At 31.9% G+C, this 21,775-nt stretch overlaps 1 protein-coding gene across 4 annotated transcripts in view; it reads left to right on the top strand.

The window, feature by feature from the left end:
- LOC140450839 (UDP-glycosyltransferase UGT5-like) overlaps positions 1–21,775 on the top strand; it is a 125,947-nt gene that overhangs the window by 51,083 nt on the left and 53,089 nt on the right. The gene's annotated exons all lie outside the window — the stretch shown is intronic.

Genomic DNA, 21,775 nt, shown 5'->3' with positions numbered 1-21,775 from the left:
AAATTAATGACAAAAACATTGTTTAAAATGTTTGTTTCTTTAGTATGTGTCCTTTTATTTGAAATACTTATCATGACATAACAAATATTTTTATACAAAAGAGATATATGCTAATATCTCTTTCAGAGAATATTTACGCTGTATTTCAATACAATATCAAAACAGTTTAGATTTACCTTTCTAACAATATTTAACTTGCATATCAATGATATAAAATAAAAGAGAAATTAACAAAAATAAAGGTCAAAACTTTGCGTAGTTACTCTGTGAAAACTGAATTTCGTTGCTGGCTCTTTTATATTAAAGTAGAGAATAAGAAAAACTGAAAAAAAATCAGTTAACTTTAAAACCCAAACAAGAAGACAAAACACAAAACCTTAAAAAACTAGACATTTCTACTCTACCAAATATCAGGGTAGAAACTAATATCGTCAACATCTAAGGCAACAAATAATGAAGAATTCTATTCCCTACCGAGTAAGGTTAGTGAAGAAACAATGGATACCAGAGATAAATCACAAACATGAAATCAAAACAGGCTGAAAAGAAACCTCAGTGTTCGTAATTACATTAGACAAAGAAGATGTGCCAAAGGCAAAGAAAGTTACTAACTTATTATACATGACTAATACACTGTTTTGGGGTTTAGGAAACTGTTAGGGTTTCCTTCTTCTTCTTCTAGTGCTGACTCCAGTAATGACGGTTGTCTATAACCATTGCAAATTTGTCTTTATCTGCTGCTTTTCTTAAAAACGTCTGTGTGCTCAATCCGGTCTAGTCGCGAATGTTTTTCAGTCAGGATATTTGTCGTCTACCAGGACCTCATTTTTCTTCGATTTTACCCTTCATAATGAACTGCAACAACTCGTACTCATCATTTCTAAGTATGTGCCCCAAATATGCTGTCTTTCTCCTTTTAATGGTGATCAAAAGTTTTCTGTTTCTTCCCATTCTATGCAACACCATTTCGTTCGTAATATGGTCAGTCCATGGTATTTTCAAAATTCTCCTAAAATGCCACATCTCAAAAGCTTTCAGTTTCCCTATTAAGTCAACATTATCAGTCCAAGCTTCGGCACCAAAAAAAATTGAGTATTTGGTTACTGAGAAATCTCCTCGGCTTTAAAAAGGCTGCTCTTAATTATTACAATCTTGATTTTGGAATTAAATCTTCAGTAATCTAGACTCCTAAGTATTTAATTTTTGTCCACTTGTTCAATATCTTCATTTTTTTATTGGAATCCTTGTTATAACTTTACCTCTCTTACTGACAACCAAGGGCTCAGGGTTTCCACCATACCTAAAATGCATGCTACAAAGACAAAAGGTGTGTTAAGTTCAGAGAAGAGCACAGTAGCAACTTATGTAAAGTTCCAGCCGAACAACCAACGAAACGTGCTAATTTTAAAGGAAACACTCGGCAAGTTATAGGGAATGCCAAAGAGTATCTAAGTAAAGTAGGTACTCAAACCCAAACAAATAACAACTAGTAATAAAACACAATAACGTAGAAAAACAAATGGGCAATCCTACGCCCAAATCACAAAGCAAATTCAAACACGAGAAACAGATGCTCCAATTCTTATATGAAAATAACAGCAAAAAGGACTGGTCATGACGGTAGAAGAGTTGGTCACAACAATGACAAGGGGATACCTCAGGATATGCTTCCGAAACTCAGGTGCGATAAGAATAAATACACAATTGCTAGACGAACTAATTAACCAACATCAATTTCAGGAAACAAAGATTACACACAAAATAAACGTAAAGTTTCTGGGAAACGATGCGACGTCTACAGGAATGAGCATAATATAAATACAGGCTCAGAGAACTCACCCCACCTGATATAAGATGATATATTACTATCGGATATTGTATTTGCCAAATTTTTTAAATAGTTCATTGTGTAGTTTCCTTATATGATAACCAAATACCAGTTTACCTTATTTTGATATTTTATGTGTACGATCGTTAGCATAATTGGTTGCTAGAAGGTCACTAATTACATATCCGAAGTGCTAAAGTAGTAGTTTAGATAATAAAGTTATTTTATTGTGCTTTTATTAGAAATTCCACGAAGCCGTTTCGAAATGCGGTCATTGAAATATTGGAAATGCTAAACGAAATATTTTGCATATATAAGTGTGTTTTGTGTTCTGTTTATCACTTGATTAGGCTTATGCAAATATTGGGAAAATATTTCGAGCAATATTGAAGGTACGTAAATAACTTGGTGGATTTTATAGTGCTAGCCAAAAGTCCCCTTGCCCCCTTGTATCTTTTGAATGATTATACTTATAATAGTGAAATTTTTACGCCGAATATCCTCAAATTTAAATATACACAGCGGCCCTCGAAAACCACCCGTTTTCTCAATTGCAATTTGCGTTTCCTCATAAGAAATTACAGAATATATAAAGTAGTATATTTATTTGTGCTTCTCTATAGTAGACTTGACCAGAAGTTGTCGTACAGTGTAGCCAATTCTTGTTCACAAGTAGTAATTATGGTCATACAAAAGGTCCCTTAAGCTAGCGGGGACACATGAGCGGAATCCAATTTAACCTACGTAATATTTTTTCACCAATTTTTCACTAATTTATTACCACCCTAATAATTTTTCACCACCAAACCAACCTTAAGGGGAGCGATTCTGCTGGCTTAAGGTTCAAGCTAGCAGAATTCAAAAAAAAAAACTTTTTGTTGATGGCATATTTTTTCACCAATTTTTCACTAATTTATTACCACCCTAATAATTTTTCACCACCAAACCACCCTTAATGGGAGCGATTCTGCTGGCTTAAGGTTTAAGCTAGCAGAATTAAAAAAAAAACTTTTTGTTGATGGCATATTTTTTCACCAATTTTTCACTAATTTATTACCACCCTAATAATTTTTCACCACCAAACCACCCTTAATGGGAGCGATTCTGCTGGCTTAAGGTTTAAGCTAGCAGAATTAAAAAAAAACTTTTTGTTGATGGCATATTTTTGCACCAATTTTTCACTAATTTATTACCACCCTAATTATTTTTCACCACCAAACCCCCCTTAATGGGAGCGATTCTGCTGGCTTAAGGTTCAAGCTAGCAGAATTCAAAAAAAAAACTTTTTGTTGATGGCATATTTTTTCACCCATTTTTCACTAATTTATTACCACCCTAATATTTTTTCACCACCAAACCACCCTTAATGGGAGCGATTCTGCTGGCTTAAGGTTCAAGCTAGCAGAATTCAGAAAAAAACTTTTTGTTGGTGGCATATTTTTTCACCCATTTTTCACTAATTTATTACCACCCTAATAATTTTTCACCACCAAACCACCCTTAATGGGAGCGATTCTGCTGGGTTAAGGTTTAAGCTAGCAGAATTAAAAAAAAACTTTTTGTTGATGGCATATTTTTTCACCCATTTTTCACTAATTTATTACCACCCTAATATTTTTTCACCATCAAACCACCCTTAAGGAAGCGATTCTTGCTTACGGTTCAAGCTAGCAGAATTAAACAAAATATTTATGATCTACCACAGTGTTCTGCTAGGTTTTTACGAATTTATTATAACTTTAGTAATTTTTCACCCCTTACTACCCCTTTAACAAAAATTAAATAAATTTGTTTTTTCAAAAATACTTGAATACATTTACACGGTGTGTGTGTGTGCGAGTGTGTGTGTGTGTGTGTGTGAAAAACACTTCTGTTGTAATAATTGGTATATTTAATTAAAAATTACTACTTACCTATTACTTATTAATTACTTACTAAAAGTACTACAAATTTCACTGGACTGATAAGTCCGAAAACGTTTTGAACTTAATCCTTTAGGATTTTTAAAATTTAATTAAATATACCAATCACAACAGTGTTTTACTTCAATGTTCGAGTTTTTTAACTATATGATATACAGCCAACTCACGGGAATGATCCTTTTTTAAGTTGTAAAATTTTGTTAAAAAATAGGTAGTGTACAAAACAACAATATTGCAATGTTTAGCATATAAAAAAGTTGGTGAAGTTGGTGTTTGTGTAAATTCTAGCATTTAAAGATGTAAACTACTTTCCTTATTTGAATTTCTAGTATTTATGGGAATTATCTTCCACACTGACACATACGGATTTCAAGATTGGAGGGTTATTGGAAAACAGATCCACTATTCAGCTTAAAATCTTTTTTGCAGAACATCGGAAGAGATCTTTTTCTTATAATTTTAAGGTGCTTAATCTTCATCCATAATCCAATGGGACCGAATGTGATTCCTGAAGATCGGTTTTATAGAATAAGAACAGTTATAGACTTTTAATAATAAAATGACTGCTCTGCGTTATCCAGTAAAATAATTATCGCTAGATGAATCGATGGTACCGTGGAAAGTTAGACTTAGTTTTAAACAAAAGACATAAAAGACGATATCAAGGTTAGAAATAATTCGTAAATTAATTTATAAAAAAGCAAAGAAAGTCGGAATATCGCACGCGAACATTTACCTATAAATAATTGCTAATAAATCGGACAAACGCGAAACGAAAACGAAAAGATGCAGAGTATGTCCTATCCTAAAAATAAGAAAAAACCCAATTTATGAGTGTGTGATTGTGCCGAGAAATCAGATCTCTCCGTGGGCGATTCTTTCAAACATTTTCATAAACAAAATAAATAAGTTAATATTTTTTTGTAATAACCTTTAATTTTTACCTATATTCAACTGACAATGAATGAAAAATCGACAAAGAATTAAAATACAAATATCTTTAAATTTTTAAAATGCTGCTAATATAAATTTATTTTACTACGCAAATAATCTATATCAGCTGTTCTGACCAATCGGTAATTTCGGTCTCATTTGAATATACCTACTTAAAATGTTTTGCAATATAAATTCTTTATGTTATACACCTAATCTTAAAATTATGTTTTGACCAATCGTTAATACTCTTCTTATTTAAATATTATTAAAATATTAAATACCTAAATTATTTTCAAATTTTCATCTACCTAATGAATGCAAATCTTTTAACAATAGGGTGCAATAGGTGCGCACGATCCCGACGACCCTCCTTTACAATCAGATAAATAATGTAATAGACGTAATAAAATTATTTCAATTTGAATATTTCTTACCTGGTAATTTATTCTGTGAAATATAAAAATTCCATTGTATTTACTAAAACTCAACTTGATTTCAGTTATTTTATATTCATAAAAAGGACTAACGATTCGATTTCGCTTAGCCATGTAATACGACTCGAATCAGAGTCAATTTTTTAAAACGGGTAAAATTTATAGTTTTTGGAATAAAGTGTTTTCATATTTTTAATATTTAAACATTGAAAAAATAAATATTAGTTAGTATAGAATAACATTTGAAAATGTTTTTCAATTAGGGTAGTTGAGAAAAACATGACTAGGCTGGTAAAAATATAGTAAAATTCTAGCAGAGCACTCTTGTGTTTTCAAAAAGATTTTTTATTCACCTAGCGTCAATGTGGATCTTGTTGAATGTTTCCCATTATCTGAAGCTTAGGGGGTCAAAAATTATAAGGGTGGTTCAAATTTAGTAAAAACCAGGCAAGCAATTTATATTTTCAGTTACAAGTAGAATACAATAAAATTATAAAAATAGATTTTTTATCACCTTAAATTTTAAGGTAGTAGAATTATTGACTCCTCATAGAGGGTAGTTCAAGGGTGAAAAATTACTAGGATGGTAATATATTAGTACAAATCTAGCATAATACTGTAGTATCTCATATTTCCGAAAAGATTTGCTTTGCATTCAACCAGCGTAAAAATGTGTAGATGGTGGAATTGGTGAAGTTCGTTAACATTTAGTAAAAACTAACCAGAGAGTTTCTTATTTTACTTATAAATAGTATTAAGTAAAATTATAAAACAAAACTTTTTCACCTTTAATTTAAACATAGCAGAACTATTGACTGCCACTAAGGGTTAGTCGAGGGATAAAAAATTACTAAGTTGGTAATAAATTCGTAAAAACTTAGCAAAATACTGTGGTATATCATAAATAATTTTTTTTAATTACGCTGGCTCGAATATTAAGCTAGCAGGAATGTTTCCAAATAAGATTGGTTTAGAGATGGAAACTTATCAGGGTAAAAATACTTTTTTATGTCAGTTATAAGTAGAGGATAGTGAAATTGTAAAAAAAGATTTTTTTCACGTTAAATTTTAACCTAACAGAATTATTGACTTATCACAAGGGGTAGTTTTCTTATTTTGCTGGTTCTAATATTCAGCTAGTAGGAAAGTTTTCGAATCGGTTTATGGGAGCAAAATTATCAGGATGGTCAAAGTTTAGTATAAACTTAACAAAACACTTTTTTATTTTAGTTATAAGTAGTGGACAGTAAATTTGAAAAAAAATTTCTCCTTAAATTTTAATCTAACACAATTATTGACTTTTCACAAGAGGTAGTTAAGGGGTGAAAAATTACTAGAATGGTAATAAATTCGTAAAAACCTAGCAAAACACTGTGGTATATTATAAATATGTTTTTTAATTCTGCTGGCTTGAACCGCAAGCCAGCAGAATGGCTCCCCTTAAGGGTGGTTTAATGGTGAAACAATATTAGGGTGGTAATAAATTAGTAAAAAATGGGTGAAAAATATGCCATCAACAAAAAGTTTTTTTTTGAATTCTGCCATCTTGAACCTTAAGCCAGAAGAACCGCTCCCATTAAGGGTGGTTTGGTGGTGAAAAATTATTAGGGTGGTAATAAATTAGTGAAAAATGGGTGAAACTATATGTCATCAATAAAAAGTTTTTTTTTGAATTCTGCTAGCTTGAACCTTAAGCCAGCAGAATCGCTCCCATTAAGGGGGGTTTGGTGGTGAAAAATTATTAGGGTGGTAATAAATTAGTGAAAAATTGGTGAAAAAATATGCCATCAACAAAAAGTTTTTTTTTTGAATTCTGCTAGCTTAAACCTTAAGCCAGCAGAATCGCTCCCATTAAGGGTGGTTTGGTGGTGAAAAATTATTAGGGTGGTAATAAATTAGTGAAAAATGGGTGAAAACATATGTCATCAACAAAAAGTTTTTTTTTTGAATTCTGCTAGCTTGAACCTTAAGCCAGCAGAATCGCTCCCATTAAGGGGGGTTTGGTGGTGAAAAATTATTAGGGTGGTAATAAATTAGTTAAAAATTGGTGAAAAAATATGCCATCAACAAAAAGTTTTTTTTTTGAATTCTGCTAGCTTAAACCTTAAGCCAGCAGAATCGCTCCCCTTAAGGTTGGTTTGGTGGTGAAAAATTATTAGGGTGGTAATAAATTAGTGAAAAATTGGTGAAAAAATATGCCATTAACAAAAAGATTTTTTATTTTATTATTCTGCTAGCTTGAACCTTAAGCCAGCAGAATCGCTCCCATTAAGGGTGGTTTGGTGGTGAAAAATTATTAGGGTGGTAATAAATTAGTGAAAAATGGGTGAAAAAATATGCCATCAACAAAAAGTTTCTTTTTTGAATTCTGCTAGCTTGAATCTTAAGCCAGCAGAATCGCTCCCCTTAAGGTTGGTTTGGTGGTGAAAAATTATTAGGGTGGTAATAAATTAGTGAAAAATGGGTGAAAAAATATTACGTAGGTTAAATTGGATTCCGCTCATGTGTCCCCGCTAGCTTAAGGGTCCTTCATACAAAACCTGTATTCTTCCACGTAGCGATTATTACCGTCATAAAAATACCAAAAAACACTATTTATTTCAATAGTAAAAATTAAGCACAAAATTGTAATGAAATAAATTTTATTTATATGTTCCGTTTCGTTACATATTTAAATTTATAAAATAAAAATCGATATTTTAAAACATTATTTTTCAATCGTTTGGCAACGTTGAAATTAGCGAGGAAACTCCGATTTAGAATTCCGACCCAGACATAGCTGTAAAACTAGTTTTTATTATTTTTTCGGCGAAGAAATGCCCATAAAGACATAACCGATGGTTCATTTACATTGGCGTTTCTATGGGTAGTGCATGTGTTGCATTTTGTGAGTATATTTTATGTGATAAGTTTGTAAACTTATTGTTGTCAATACTGTTTTATCAATACTGTATTGTAGTATTGATAGAACGTGTTATTGATAACAAGAGTGTTATCGTTTGTCGTTTTATAGTAAATTTTTAGTTATATTCTGTGATTATTGAAATATAATAGACGAAAAACCGAGTTGTTCCAAGAGAAGACAGCAAAATTCTGATGTTGATTCCAAAAATGAAAAGCCGCAAAAGAGACGGAAAATGTTAACGTCCGAAGAGAAGGTAATGATACGAAACGTTTATGAAGGAATTGTCGGCAGAAAAATGGCATTAAACGTTAGCCAAGCGGTTGACATTTGTAGCAGTTTAACAAAAGTATCCGTTAGCTGTATTTATCGTGTACTTAAAAATACATCGAAAAATAAAAAGCAAGAAAAAGGTAAAACTAGAGGTAGGAAAAGCATTTATTTGGATGACGAGACAAGGAATATTATACGTTGAAAAATTCGTTTATTTCTTTTCGGACTGAAATTCCAGCACTAAAAAAAATTTCTCAAGAGCTCGAAAACGATGACTCCTTACCCAAGATATCTCATAGAGTCTTAATCAGGACCATGCGCGAAATGAACTTTCGATATTTAAAACGTAACAAAAAAAGTATGCTATTAGAAGAAAATTTAATTATTCTGTGGAGAAGAAAATATTTAGAAGAAATACGAAAAATTCGCAGCACTGGACGCAAAATATATTATTTGGATGAAACCTGGATTAACGAAGGTCATACAGTTGGAATGCTGCGATGCTGCGATGCTACGTCTTCTCTGTCATTTTTTATGGTGTTGAATCATGTACCTTGAACGAAGATATGTGCAGAAAACTGGAAGCATTTGAGATGTGGCTATATCGGGGAATGCTTAAGATTCCGTGGACTGACCGAGTCACAAATGAGGAGGTCCTCAGAAAAATGAATAAGAATCGAGAAGTACTGACCACCATCAAATCTCGAAAGTTACAGTTCTTCGGACATATTATGCGAAATTAATCCAGATATGCTCTCCTTCAAGCCATCCTGCAAGGAAAAATATTTGGAAAACGAGGTCCAGGAAGAAGAAGTACATCTTGGTTAAAGAACCTCAGAATCTGGTTCAATACAACATCTGTGCAGCTTTTCCGCGCTGCTGCAGATAAGATAAAGATTGCCATGATGATCGCCAACATTCATAACGGATAGGCATATCAAGAAAAAGAATATACAGTTGGAAAAGTTTGGCAAGGTTTAAATGTCCAAAAGTAAACGCGAAGCATTTATAGAAGGCTGGTCTACAGGATTAAAAGCTCCATCAGGAAAGGGACGGCGTTTAATCATCACCCATATAGGAAGTAATACAGGGTTCCTTGATGATGGTTTGCTTTAATTTGAGTCGAAAAAAAAACAGGTGATTATCATGAAGAAATGACTTTCAAAGTATTTGAGCGCTGGTTTAAGAGAATCTTACCAAAATTGGAATCTGGGTCTGTGGTTGTTATGGACAATGCGCCTTATCATAGCCACAGACTAGAACAATTACCGACGACGGCATGGTGGAAAGGGAGAATTTAAGAATGGCTTACAGAAAAGGGGATTGGATACGAAGAATCAATGCTCAAAATTCAGCTACTTGACATTGCACGGTTAAGGAAAAGTAAATATCTTAAATATGCTGTGGATGAAACTGCAAAAGATTATGGTGTCAAAGTTCTGCGTCTACCACCTTATCATTGCGAACTTAATCCCATTGAACTTATCTGGGAGCAAGTGAAAGGAGAAGTATCACGCAATAACCAAACGTTCAAATTAAACGAAGTTAAGGAACTTTTAATTCAAGCAATCCTCCATGTAACTCCAGAGAAATGGGCTAAATGTATAGGCTACATAATTAAAAAAAAAACATCATATGTGGGAACTTGACACTCATGTCGAAGTTTGACTAAAGCCAATTATAATTACACCAGGTGAAGATAATAACAGCGATAGCAGCACTGCATCTTCAGATTTAGATAGCGAATAATATTTTTTAATAGTTTAGTAGGAACATCGGCATAAAAAAACCAAAAACAAAAAAAAAAAAACGAGAAGAACATAGTAAGTGTGTATAGTGTTTGTGTTTAAATAGACTACAATGTTTTGTTTCATCAAAAATTATTTTTATTTTGTTTTTATAGTATTTTATTTTGTTTTATAGGATTTTATTTTGTTTTGTTTTATACTGTTTTGTTCATTTGATTTAATGGGACAATATGCCTCTTGGCGAACACCCATTTAAAAAAAAGTAACGCGCCACAAGACATACCTTTGGGGTGGTGTGGAAACTGTCTTAAAATTTGTTTTAAAAAAATTTCATTGTGTAACTCTTTAAGGACGGGTCACGTCAAAAGACGTTTTAGCGTAACTTCCGCGACAGCCGGGTGGCATCAGTAAGCTTTCTGCAAAATTACTTGTTTTTTATAGCTTTTTGTTTGTGGCATTCTGTATTTTTAGGAGACTGTAGGGAATAAGTCACAAAATATTTATTTATAGGTTTAATTTACTGATGTTTCGATCTCTATCTCATAATACATCATAATACATCTATTTACATGTTTATTTTACTGACGTTTTGATCTCTATTCTAGAGACCGTTTTTAAATTTAAGAAAAAAAAGCAATTAAATAATATAAGATTATATAAATATATAATAATAAACAAATAAAATAAGTATAACTATAATTTATATCTTTGAAAACGGTCTTTGGATATAGAGATGGAAACTTCAGTAAAAACCTGCAGATAAATATATTGTGGCCTATTTTGAACAATATTATTTAAACGAAATAATATAATTAACGTTGAAATAAAAGTAAGTGTACGCCACTGGATTTTCATACCTCTTTCCCCACTTCTCCGCCTTCAAACAATGAATCACTCTTCCAAATAGTGAAATTAGAGTTTAGTTATAGTGATAGATGACGTCACAGAGCCACTGTGACCGATGATTTTAAATCTGTGTTTTCTAACGTTGCAAAATAAGCAACGTTATGGCCCGTTTACACATGGGAGTCCGTTTTACTGGTTCCTTTTTAACGGATACGTCATAAATTTATGCTCTGTACATATAGGCACCGTAGAACGTTCAACGGATCCGTCATTACTGGATGCGATGTGAACAGAAAACTCGCAGGGTATACGCCGCTATTCTATAAGGATGGACGCTGTCGTGTTGTATTGGTACTATCGTCGGAGAAAGAAGATTCGACGTTATTGGCAGCATCCACTTATGACCCAAAGATCTAGAGAGGGTGCTTACAGTTTATTTATGAGTCAGTTACGAGATAATGAATCGAAATTTTACAATTACTTTCGTATGTCAATGTCTACTTTTGATGAACTTCTTAAACTATTGGAAAAGGATTTAAAAAAGCAAGATACTCGATGGAGGAAAAGTATCTGCCCAGAAGAAAAACTAGCGAAATTTTTAAGGTACGTACTTTTATCTTTAAAACTCAGACAGATCTACTAACGTAGCATCACTGTATACAGATTATACTAGCTATAGTGCACTATCAGTAGGCTGTGGTCTGCTAAAATAGCCCTGGGATTGATAGTGACTAGCACCAGATGTTTGTGTATAGGCTAACCACTCATAAGTTGACTGGCCAACTCTCCTATGTTTAATATTTTGTCGTAGGTTTATCACCCCTGATTGGAATTCCAAAGTTTGGTCATTATCAAGCAAAGCCAAGGACGGCAAAATACCTTTGAAGAACGATAAATTGCGATCATCTTGCTCAATTTTCTTCGGTTTTATCTGATAGTCAATGTAGGACATCATTTTGGCATCAATTTCGTTAACATTTGTTTTGGCTGGTGCTCTGCGTTTTGGCAGGGTAGCTAGATTTTGTTTGTCCTTTTGATTGTCATTGTCAAGTTGTGTCATTGTAGTCACACTGTCATCTTCGTTTGTAGGTTCATTCGATGTCGTAGTGTCATCTTCGGTGTGTTCTTCTTTTTGTTTAGCAGAGACGCTTTCGTGTGTTTCACCAGCAGCAACTACTTTAAAAACTTTAAAAACAGCATCTGATTATGGTATTTGTAGCGGAACCAGTCGTCTTGCTCCACTTTTGCATCTCTCATCTTTCTCCACTTTTTCATAACAAGTTTTCCTAAAACAAGTATAAAACAATTTTATTTTCAGGTATGCCACATCCGGGTGTTCATTTAAAGATCTTCATTACACCTATCGCGTTGGTGTATCGACTGTTTGCAATATTATTAAAGATGTTTCAAGATGCATATGGAACAATTTAAGTAAAAAATTTATGAGACTTTCTACATCAATCGACGAATGGGAACAGATAAAAAGTGGATTTAACAAAAAAACTAATTTTCCCCACTGTCTCGGAGCTGTCGACGGAAAACATATCCGACTTAAAAAACCACTAAATAGCGGTTCACTGTATATCAATTACAAGGATTTTTTTTTCATCATATTGCTATCGATCTTGGACTCCGACTATCGCTTTGTATACTTCAGCGTCGGATCTTATGGAAAAGAATGCGATTCATCAATATTCAAGGAGACAAGATTTTGGAAAATTATGCTAGACGGCAGTCTACAAATACCAGCACCATGCCCATTAACAAGAGACTTAGAAACGAGAGTTCCTTATGTGGTCATTGGAGACGAAGGTTTCGGATTACACCAAAAATTTTCCAATGCCGTTTGGCGGGACGCATTTGGACAAAATGCGTCCAATCGTATCGTAGCCAATAAGTGGAGAATATATCATCGGCCTCTAGGTGTCGATAAAACAACAACTGTATGGACTGTTAAGGTATGTACTATTCTACACAACTTTATAAGAGACAAGGAGGGCTCAAACAGTGATAATAACGTATCTGAATAATTTAGCCACGAAAACCTAACTCATAAAGTAAGAACACGAGGTGGTAATACTGCCAATTTAGTTCGAACAGAAGTCGTAAACTATTTTATGTCCGAAACTGGATCAGTTCCATGGCAGGATGAAGCTATTTAGAGTGTAATTAAATAATAAAACAGACACTTACCGAACTATTGTCTTTGTCTTTGTTCCATAGCCTCAAAATCCTCCATTCAAATAACGCATATTTCGCGCCAAACTGCAATACTTGCAGTATTATCTTTGTATTTATCCAGCGTCTTGTCCCAAAGGACTGGCCTATCTTCCACACACACCACCCGCTTTTAATTTTTAACTGTTCCGTCGTCCGGTATTCGATGACAAAACGGAATGTCATTTTTTAATGGAACGATATTTTTTACTGTATACGGAATACTGTGCCATGTGTGAAGTCGCTCATACAAATACATACCCAATCGACGAAAAAAACACGAATCCTGAATTCGATTTCCGATTTACATTCTCATTAGTAGATGTCGCTGCAGCGTCTATTCGTAAATATTTTTTAAATATTTACTTTTATCGTTGGAAAAGGTTTTATTTCGTTAGAGCTTGTCATAGGTTCGCTCTAATAAAGCCATTGGTAGAAATATGGATATCAGCGAATGGTGGAACAGTAACGGAATCAAACCTTAACTGTATATTTTATTTTTTGTTATTTTAACTCTAATATGGAGTATTATGCAATTGTTTTCACGAAGGGATTTCTGTCTAGACGAATTGGCATGGCGTGGATATAATTATAAATCTCCATGCCAGTGTATAGTGCATTTTTCATCTGCTTGCTTTACAACCCTTAGAAATCACAGATTTAGGCTGAATCCTGAATTAGATTTCCGATTTAAATTCTTACTAAAATTATTATAGTTTTGCATTTAACTAATAAAGATGCTGTCCGCCTCTGGGTATTTATTAAAAAAGTTACAGATTATCAATTCTCTAATTGTTTTAACTTTGTAATAACTTTTATTTATTTATCGTATGGCACTTGACACATTTACATTTAAATTTACATATATTTTGTATTAAACATAATACATATGTTTACCAACGAACATCTAACTTATTTATAATATAGTTAGCCCAGTCTGGTTATACAAAAATCATCGATTTCACGGCAAAATGTTTCGCAGATTTCTGAAGCTTTTAAGACATAAGTGGGGGTTACTAAATGACAAATAGATAAAAAGATACTCCTATTTTTACCTTTCGTTTTTTTTTTAACAATAATTTATGGTCAGAATTTGATTTTTTATCTATAAGTTTTTTCCCTTATAATTTAAATAAACAATATTTATACCATTTTTTTATATCAAGAATATCTTTATTTTCCCGTTTTTTCAATTAAAATTAATAAATAATTTACAGAGATATGTGCAAAAAAGCAGTTTTTTTGCACTAATTTATAAATTTAATTAATTTTTTATTAACAAAATAAAATGTTATTTATACATTTCAACATTGAGGAATTACCTTCCTTTAAATTCGTACGAAATTTCCCCCCGATAGGTCAAATAGTTTAAAAGTTATTCAATTTGTTTATCCCTGGAATTAATTATTTAAACGATTGAACTTGCCCTATGAATAATGCTAGACACATTTAACAAATTTCATAGGATTCTTTACGAATCATACTATCTCAGAAGTTAAATGAATATTGAGTTTTCATCGAAATTATTTACAAAATAAACGTTTGAAAAAGGGGTATGTTTTTTACTTATAAACAATTGTAATATCTTCTATGTTTTTCAAGCTACAGACTTGTACGTACAACCATTAGATAGCTGGTAAAAAAACTCACATTTAACAAAATAAATAAACCTTCTATGAACAATAGGAACGAAGTTAGCGACAATTTTTTTGTTAATTGTATCTCCATTGTTTATAAACATTAAGAAGTAAAATTTGCACAAATTTTGAATAAAAATCTAAACTTTATATCGAATTTTATAGCTATAAAATTCATCAAATTTCTCGAAATTTAAAACCTTTCGAAACGAAGTTATTTTCGAAATATCGACATAGGAAAGTGGAGGGGCAACTGTTTTAGCTCCTCGCTGCAAAATTTAATATTATGGTTACAGATTTATCATTCAAAAGCTTCAATAGTTCTGTAGAAATTTCATCAGGTCCATTTGCTTTTCCATTTTTAGCGTTTCTTATTGCTTATTCTACTTCTTTTGTTTCTAAGTTTATTTAAATCTAGTCCCTTTCTGTGGGGTCTTCTAATCTTTTTTGGTCTCTCCTCTATCACAGTGACTACCGGGTTATGATCTGAGCCTATATCAGCTCCTGGGTAAGTCTTAGTACATTTAACAGTATTATGATATCTCCTTGCTATCATAATGTAGTCTATTTGATTTCTCACTATTTTTTCTTTGGTATGTTGTGGAGATGTCCATGTATATAACCATCGAGAAGGTAATTTGAAAAAGGTATTTGTTATTACGAAGCCTTCACTTTGGCAAAATTGAATCAATCGATCTCCTCTGTCATTTCTGTTTCCAAGCCCATATTTTACTACTTGTTCTCCTACCTTACTTGACCCACCTAGGCATTAAGATTGCCCATTATTATGTTAATGTATGGAAAGACTGACTTAATAAGTGAAGACAAACAACCTGCAACAAAAAGGGTCAAACCATACAGTGAAGTCGAATAAATGAACAAAATTTTAACTTTTAAACCAATGTTTGTAAAGAAAATAAAAAAAGTAAAGTTCAATAAACATTGCAAAATTTAATAAGGCAAGTGATGAAAAAATCGACTTATTTTATCAAAGCAGTAAGGCAGATTAGATTAATATTGTATATCATATTTATAAGAAAAATAGAATAAAAATCTATATTGTTAATTATAAAAATACAAACAATTATAATTATTATAAGGAATATAATAATATAATGTGTAAAAAATTACCTGATATTTAATTTATAAAATATATAAGTATTATTACATCATTGATATAAAATGAAAAAACATATGTTGATTTTCCGGGATTTTCGGAGATGTATGGGGGGTGAAAATTATGTCATCATTATTAATACTGCGACAGACTATTCGAGCAAATTAAAAAAATTAAGTATTTAGGGTGAATTTCAAATGGAGTTTTCCCATATTTTCCGACCAGTGAAAACTATGTAGTTATTCACATTTCGACGAGCTATCCCAGAATAAAAAAAAGAGGCTTGCATCTGCAAAGGAAGCCGAGATAATGTAAATTTTTCCTACGTGTTGCAATTTGAAGTTCCGATGCCGAAAAAAAAATGGAGCTGAAACATATAAGTATCTTCTCCACTTTCCTATGTCGATCTTTCGAAAGTACAGTCGTTTCGAAAAATTAGATAAATTTTATAGCTATAAGTTTCAATATAAAGTTTAGATTTTCATTCAAAATTTGTGCAAATTTTACTTCTTAATGTTTATAAACAATGGAGATATGATTTTTTTAAAAATAGTCACTAACTTTGTTCCTATTGGTCATAGAAAGTTTTTTATTTTTTAATGTGAGCTTTTTTACCAGCTATCCAATGGTTGTACGTACAAGTCTGTAGCTTGAAAAATATTGAAGTTATTACAATTGTTTATAAGTAAAAAACATACCCCTTTGTCAAACGTTTATTTTGTAAATAATTTCGATGAAAACTCAATATGCATTTAACTTCTGAGATAGTCTAAATCTTAAAGAATCCTATGAAATTTGCTGAATGTGTCTAGCACCATGCATAGGGCAAGCTCAATAGTTTAAATAATTAGCCTCAGGGATAAACAAATTAAATAACTTATAAAGTATTTGACTGATCGGGGGAAAATTTCGCACAAATCTAAAAGATGGTAATTCCTTGATGTTTAAATGTATTAATACCATTTTATTTTGTTAATAAAAAAATTAATCAAATTTATAAATTAGTGCAAAAAAACTGCTTCTTTGCAAATATCTCTGTAAATTATTTATCAATTTTAGTAAAAAAAAAAACGGAAAAATAAAAATATTCTTGACATAAAAAATGACATAAATATTGTTTATTTAAAATATAAGGGAAAAAATTTATGGTAAAAAAATCAAATTGTGACCATAAATTATTGCTTAAAAAAAACGCAAGGTAAAACTAGGAGTATCTTTTCATCAATTCATAATCTAGTATCCCCCACCTATGTCTTAAATGCTTCAGATATCTGCGAAACATTTTTCCTTTTTTTTTTAACCAGACTGGGCTTAGTCTATCGACTTTAACGAATCGTACTTATATCGAATACGGTAACAATCTAGCATGACATAAAAGTTTGTATGCATCATGGACATTAATAGATGTGTATACCCTTAGGCGACTTAAAAACAATCAGTCCAGAGGCTCTGGTATTTTTAAAATAGTAGCCCTTAGGCATAACAACTACTTAACCCTTCAGTAGTCGCTAGGAATTTTTGAAAATTAGTAGTCGCGCGCGGTCGAACCGACCCTTTGGTCTTTTACTTCTTAGTTTGTGTTAATAAAAGTATTTGGAACCAGTTTAAGTAAAATACGATTTTATTAAGGTTTAATAAGAAGAGTAACATATTACAAAATAATATAAAAAGTAAACTAATGTTAAAAACACTGAACAGAACATTAAAAGAACTATTTTCTACTCCGATAAAAAAAGGGAACTTTTAGTTAGTTAATCCGAAAAAGTTAAGTTTGGTACTCTTCGCATACTGCACGTGTATGTCCTCTGCATAAAAACTTTTTACATTTACAGCAGGAAACAGTCGTTTTCCGATTATTTTTACGGTCGCAAAAATAGCATCTACATTGTACTCCTTCATTCGTTGGAGTGCCGTCTGTGTTAGGAATATTACATATGACCTTAATACGTAACTTCAGATCTCTATTTAAATTGTCTACTTTTGCTCGGACTCGTAGATTTTCATCCATAAGAGAAAATGCTAAATGCTTCAAAAATTTTCTTCCAAGCATTTTATTATCAGCAAGGTTGTTACTTGCATGAATCACTAGCGAATTAATGCCTGCGATATTTAGTATGGTGTTAAAACTTACCATGGTCCAACGTCTTGTTTTTCGCGAAACATTATAAGAGGAGCATAGATAATCAACGACGTCAACCCCGCCTTGTTGTTTTGTTATAAAACGTCAGAATTTCTGGTTTATATTGTTCAAATGTTTCTCTATATATAGCGTCGTCATCATGTGAAACAAGCAATACAACTTTCTTCTTTTTTGGGGATATACGACACTAAGGTACATGTATCGCTAAAGGCGAACATACTTGATTTTAGAGGACGAGATCCCTGAAGTAATTCAGGCGGCAGTTTCCTTTAATGAACCAATTATCTAGAGTAATGTTGCGCCCCGAATTCTTTATTGGCGCACACACTCTTTTTACAACTTCTTTCCGGGAATTGTCTACAGTAAATGGGCCATCTGGTCACATAAACTAAAAATTTTGAGCCCGTACTTTGAGGGTTTGCTTGGAATATATTGTATCCAAGGGCAATTCCCTAAAAATCCAGGAATCATTTCATCGCATGTTAAATTTTGCTAAGAGTTATATCCCGATTTACACTTTTCTACAAATTTGTCAAAAAATACTCGGATGGCGGCCATCTTATCCAGTCTCCTACGTTCTTCACGATCGACCTTATCATCAAATCTAATGCATCTTAGAAGAAACCGAAATCGGGATAAGGACATAACTAGTCTAAATATTTCGATACCTTCGCCATTAGTTTGCCAGATACATGGACGTATAAACACAGATGGACTCAGTTATTTACATAAAAATGTGAAGCCAAAATTATTTGAATAGGTCACATTCTCAGCACCTTCAAATGTTGTCACGTTTTTTTATTAAAATATCTTATTCACGTATCGCTGAAAATATTACTATATTTATTTTATACTCTACAGGTGCTATCAAACCAAAATAATAATTTATTAGTTAAATTAATATATTTAATTATAATTAAAACATCAAGTGTGCACATAGTGTGCATATCATTTAATAATAGCGTATAACAGATATCAACCAATTATTTTATACCTATGTAGAAGCACTAAAAACTATTTATTAATGGCAACGATGTTTACATTTCTCTGTCTTATGGCTCTACGACAAACTTCAAATGATGTTCCATGTTTGTTTACTTTTTACCAAGATGAGGAAAAGTTATTGATTTTCGATATTTTGGCTGTACTTTGAGTGATATTTGTAAATAGTGAAATAAACATATATTATAATAATGGTGCTACAGTATTGCATTTGCAAAAAACGAAATATTTACATCCCAATGCCTCATTTAATTTGTAAGTACTGTTTATTTACATTATTTAAGATGAGGAACTGAGGAAGCCTGTTTGTTTACATTTTAAAATATGTCTTTCATAGCCGTACCATTGGGTTTGTTCATGAAATTAGTATAGACATTTTTAAATTGTAAGTAGACATCATCTGATTAAAAAGTAGACATCATCTGTTTAGTAGCTTTTTAATTTAATATTTCTCATGAATTCAAATAAATTAGTGAAATGAATAAAACTCATTTATTTTTCTATGTAGGTTTCCAAATAATATTGATTAATGATGAAACTTACTCTAAACTTCAACAGAGAAAACAGTATAAAAACCTTTCAAAAGCATTCTTTTTGGTTATTAAAACTTGTAAGGAAGCTGAAAAAATTTCCAGATTTTTTAATCTTCTTCTTCCTAAGCCGTCCCCATTAACGGAGGTTGGCGACCACATTTTTAAAAGCTTCTCTGTCTTTTGCAACGTGGAATAATTCGTCTACAGTCATGTTTGTCCAGTCTCGATTTTTTAATAAAACTATAAATATCTACAACAGACCAGTTAAAAACTGGTCAACAAAAATTATGAATATTTTGATTAATAAAACCATACAAAATGTTCCAAAATCAATTTATGAGCATTTTGGTGACCATATGTATAATGAAGATGCAATCGATGGTCACTCTATGCAACTTTTAAAATTGGTTCTTGAGAAATATTTTAAAATAGGAATTCATCATGAAACGAAGACTACTTTAGATGCTAACACCGCGCGCATAAGAAGCGTTCTTACTAAGACTGTTTTATTTCGCAATCAATAAATTTATTTCTGTACCAACGTCTTCTATTATGTCTATTTACCATTTTTACTTTAATACTTCTGTTCGCTAAATAGCTTTCCAATAATTTATACATTTTCACGCCTACTTTTTAATAAGTATATTTGCAAATAATTTTATGTCAAATGCCAGCAAGAGCTTTGGAATGATCAATAAATATTTTTGTAGCAGAAACCCTTACTACAAGGAATCTATTCATATTGTATTAAAACAAATTTGTCACAATTTGAAAAAATATGTTTTAATACATTATCAATAAATATAGGTATGTACTTAAATTTGACCAATGTATATTTTTTAATTGTTTTTTTTATCGTAGCATTATTTGATACCTATTAAAAAATTAACTTGAGCTCAACTATATTTTATTGTATTAATTTTGAAGCAAATAAAATTGTATTTTATTTTTTCTATTAAAACGTGTTTTTATACATTATTACTTCCAATTATTAAGGTCTGAATAATTATCCCCGCGAGAAAAAATTTAAGCACGCTTATGCTCATTGAGGAAATATCACAGTCTATCGATACCCGTTTTACTCCCCTTTACCCTCTTGTCCAGGAATATCGAAGCTTCAAAACAGTGTGTGTTTAAGGTATCTTATTGCTGTGTCCATCTATGTTTATACGTCCATGGCCAGATATCTTCTGTATTCAGGTGATGGGCTTTATATGTCCCTGCCAAATATAAAAGGCCTATAAGAGCGCGAATTTCAGATGGGTTTGTAAGCTTTGCATCCCTCTCCCTAGAGAAATTGCTTGCTATACTTTCAATGTATGTAAATCATGTCCTCATCAATGAAATAACTCCATATTTCATAAATGTCTTTCAACTTTGTCGTAAATCTATTAGGCCCAGGTGATTGTTTTACTAAATTACCCTTTTGTTTTTTCTTCGATGCTTTCTCCACACTGTACCATCTTTTCCCCTAAAAACACTTTCTTCTTGTACATTATTCAGTAAAACTTATCCTATTTCCTCTAAATCCTGTTCTTGTTCGCTTTCCGAATCTTCCGACCTCTCATCAATAACTTCCGGTTTTACTTCATTCTTGTCATAGTCGTCGTCATATTCTATATCAAGCGGTTCTTCTTCCATGAGGGCTTGAAGTCTTCTTTGTTACTTCTCATAGTCCATTCTAAAAATAAAACCAAACAAGTTATATATAAAAGTTTGCTGTAGCTTAAAATTTAAAAAAATTAATATTTGATTCTCACTAATAGAACAAAGAAAATTATGAAATATCCTAATAGTAATTTGCTGCAAAGTAATTTAAAATTTGATGACTAATTACATAGTAAAAGAAAAAGAGAGATATATTCAAAAGGTTACTAAACAATAAGACAAAAGTATAATAGTATAGTATTTAAAAAAACTAGCGTTTATAAAGACCTTAAGGTGATAAGAAACACAATAAAACGATTTATAAAATTTTTTTAGCTGACTAGACGCGCGCGGAAATTATGACCTTTGCGCTGTAACTCCTAATCAACAAACCTCCCGCTACTCTGATTTAGTACTGAGGCTCCTTGTATCGAATGACTAAGCTACTGAAGGCCGTGGTTGCCAAATGTAATTTTTTTCAGAAATATTAGCAATTTTTAATATGTGCGGTCTTTTTGACCATGTAGAGACTAGTTAAGGGTTAATGCCGTTGGTACATAAATAACCATATTAATTATATCTAATATTCATTT

The sequence above is a fragment of the Diabrotica undecimpunctata genome, chromosome 9 (assembly GCF_040954645.1).
Source record: "Diabrotica undecimpunctata isolate CICGRU chromosome 9, icDiaUnde3, whole genome shotgun sequence".
Classification (NCBI taxonomy): Eukaryota; Metazoa; Arthropoda; class Insecta; order Coleoptera; family Chrysomelidae; genus Diabrotica; species Diabrotica undecimpunctata.
The sequence above is the reverse complement of the archived record's forward strand: the minus strand, read 5'-3'. Positions and strand labels throughout refer to the sequence as shown.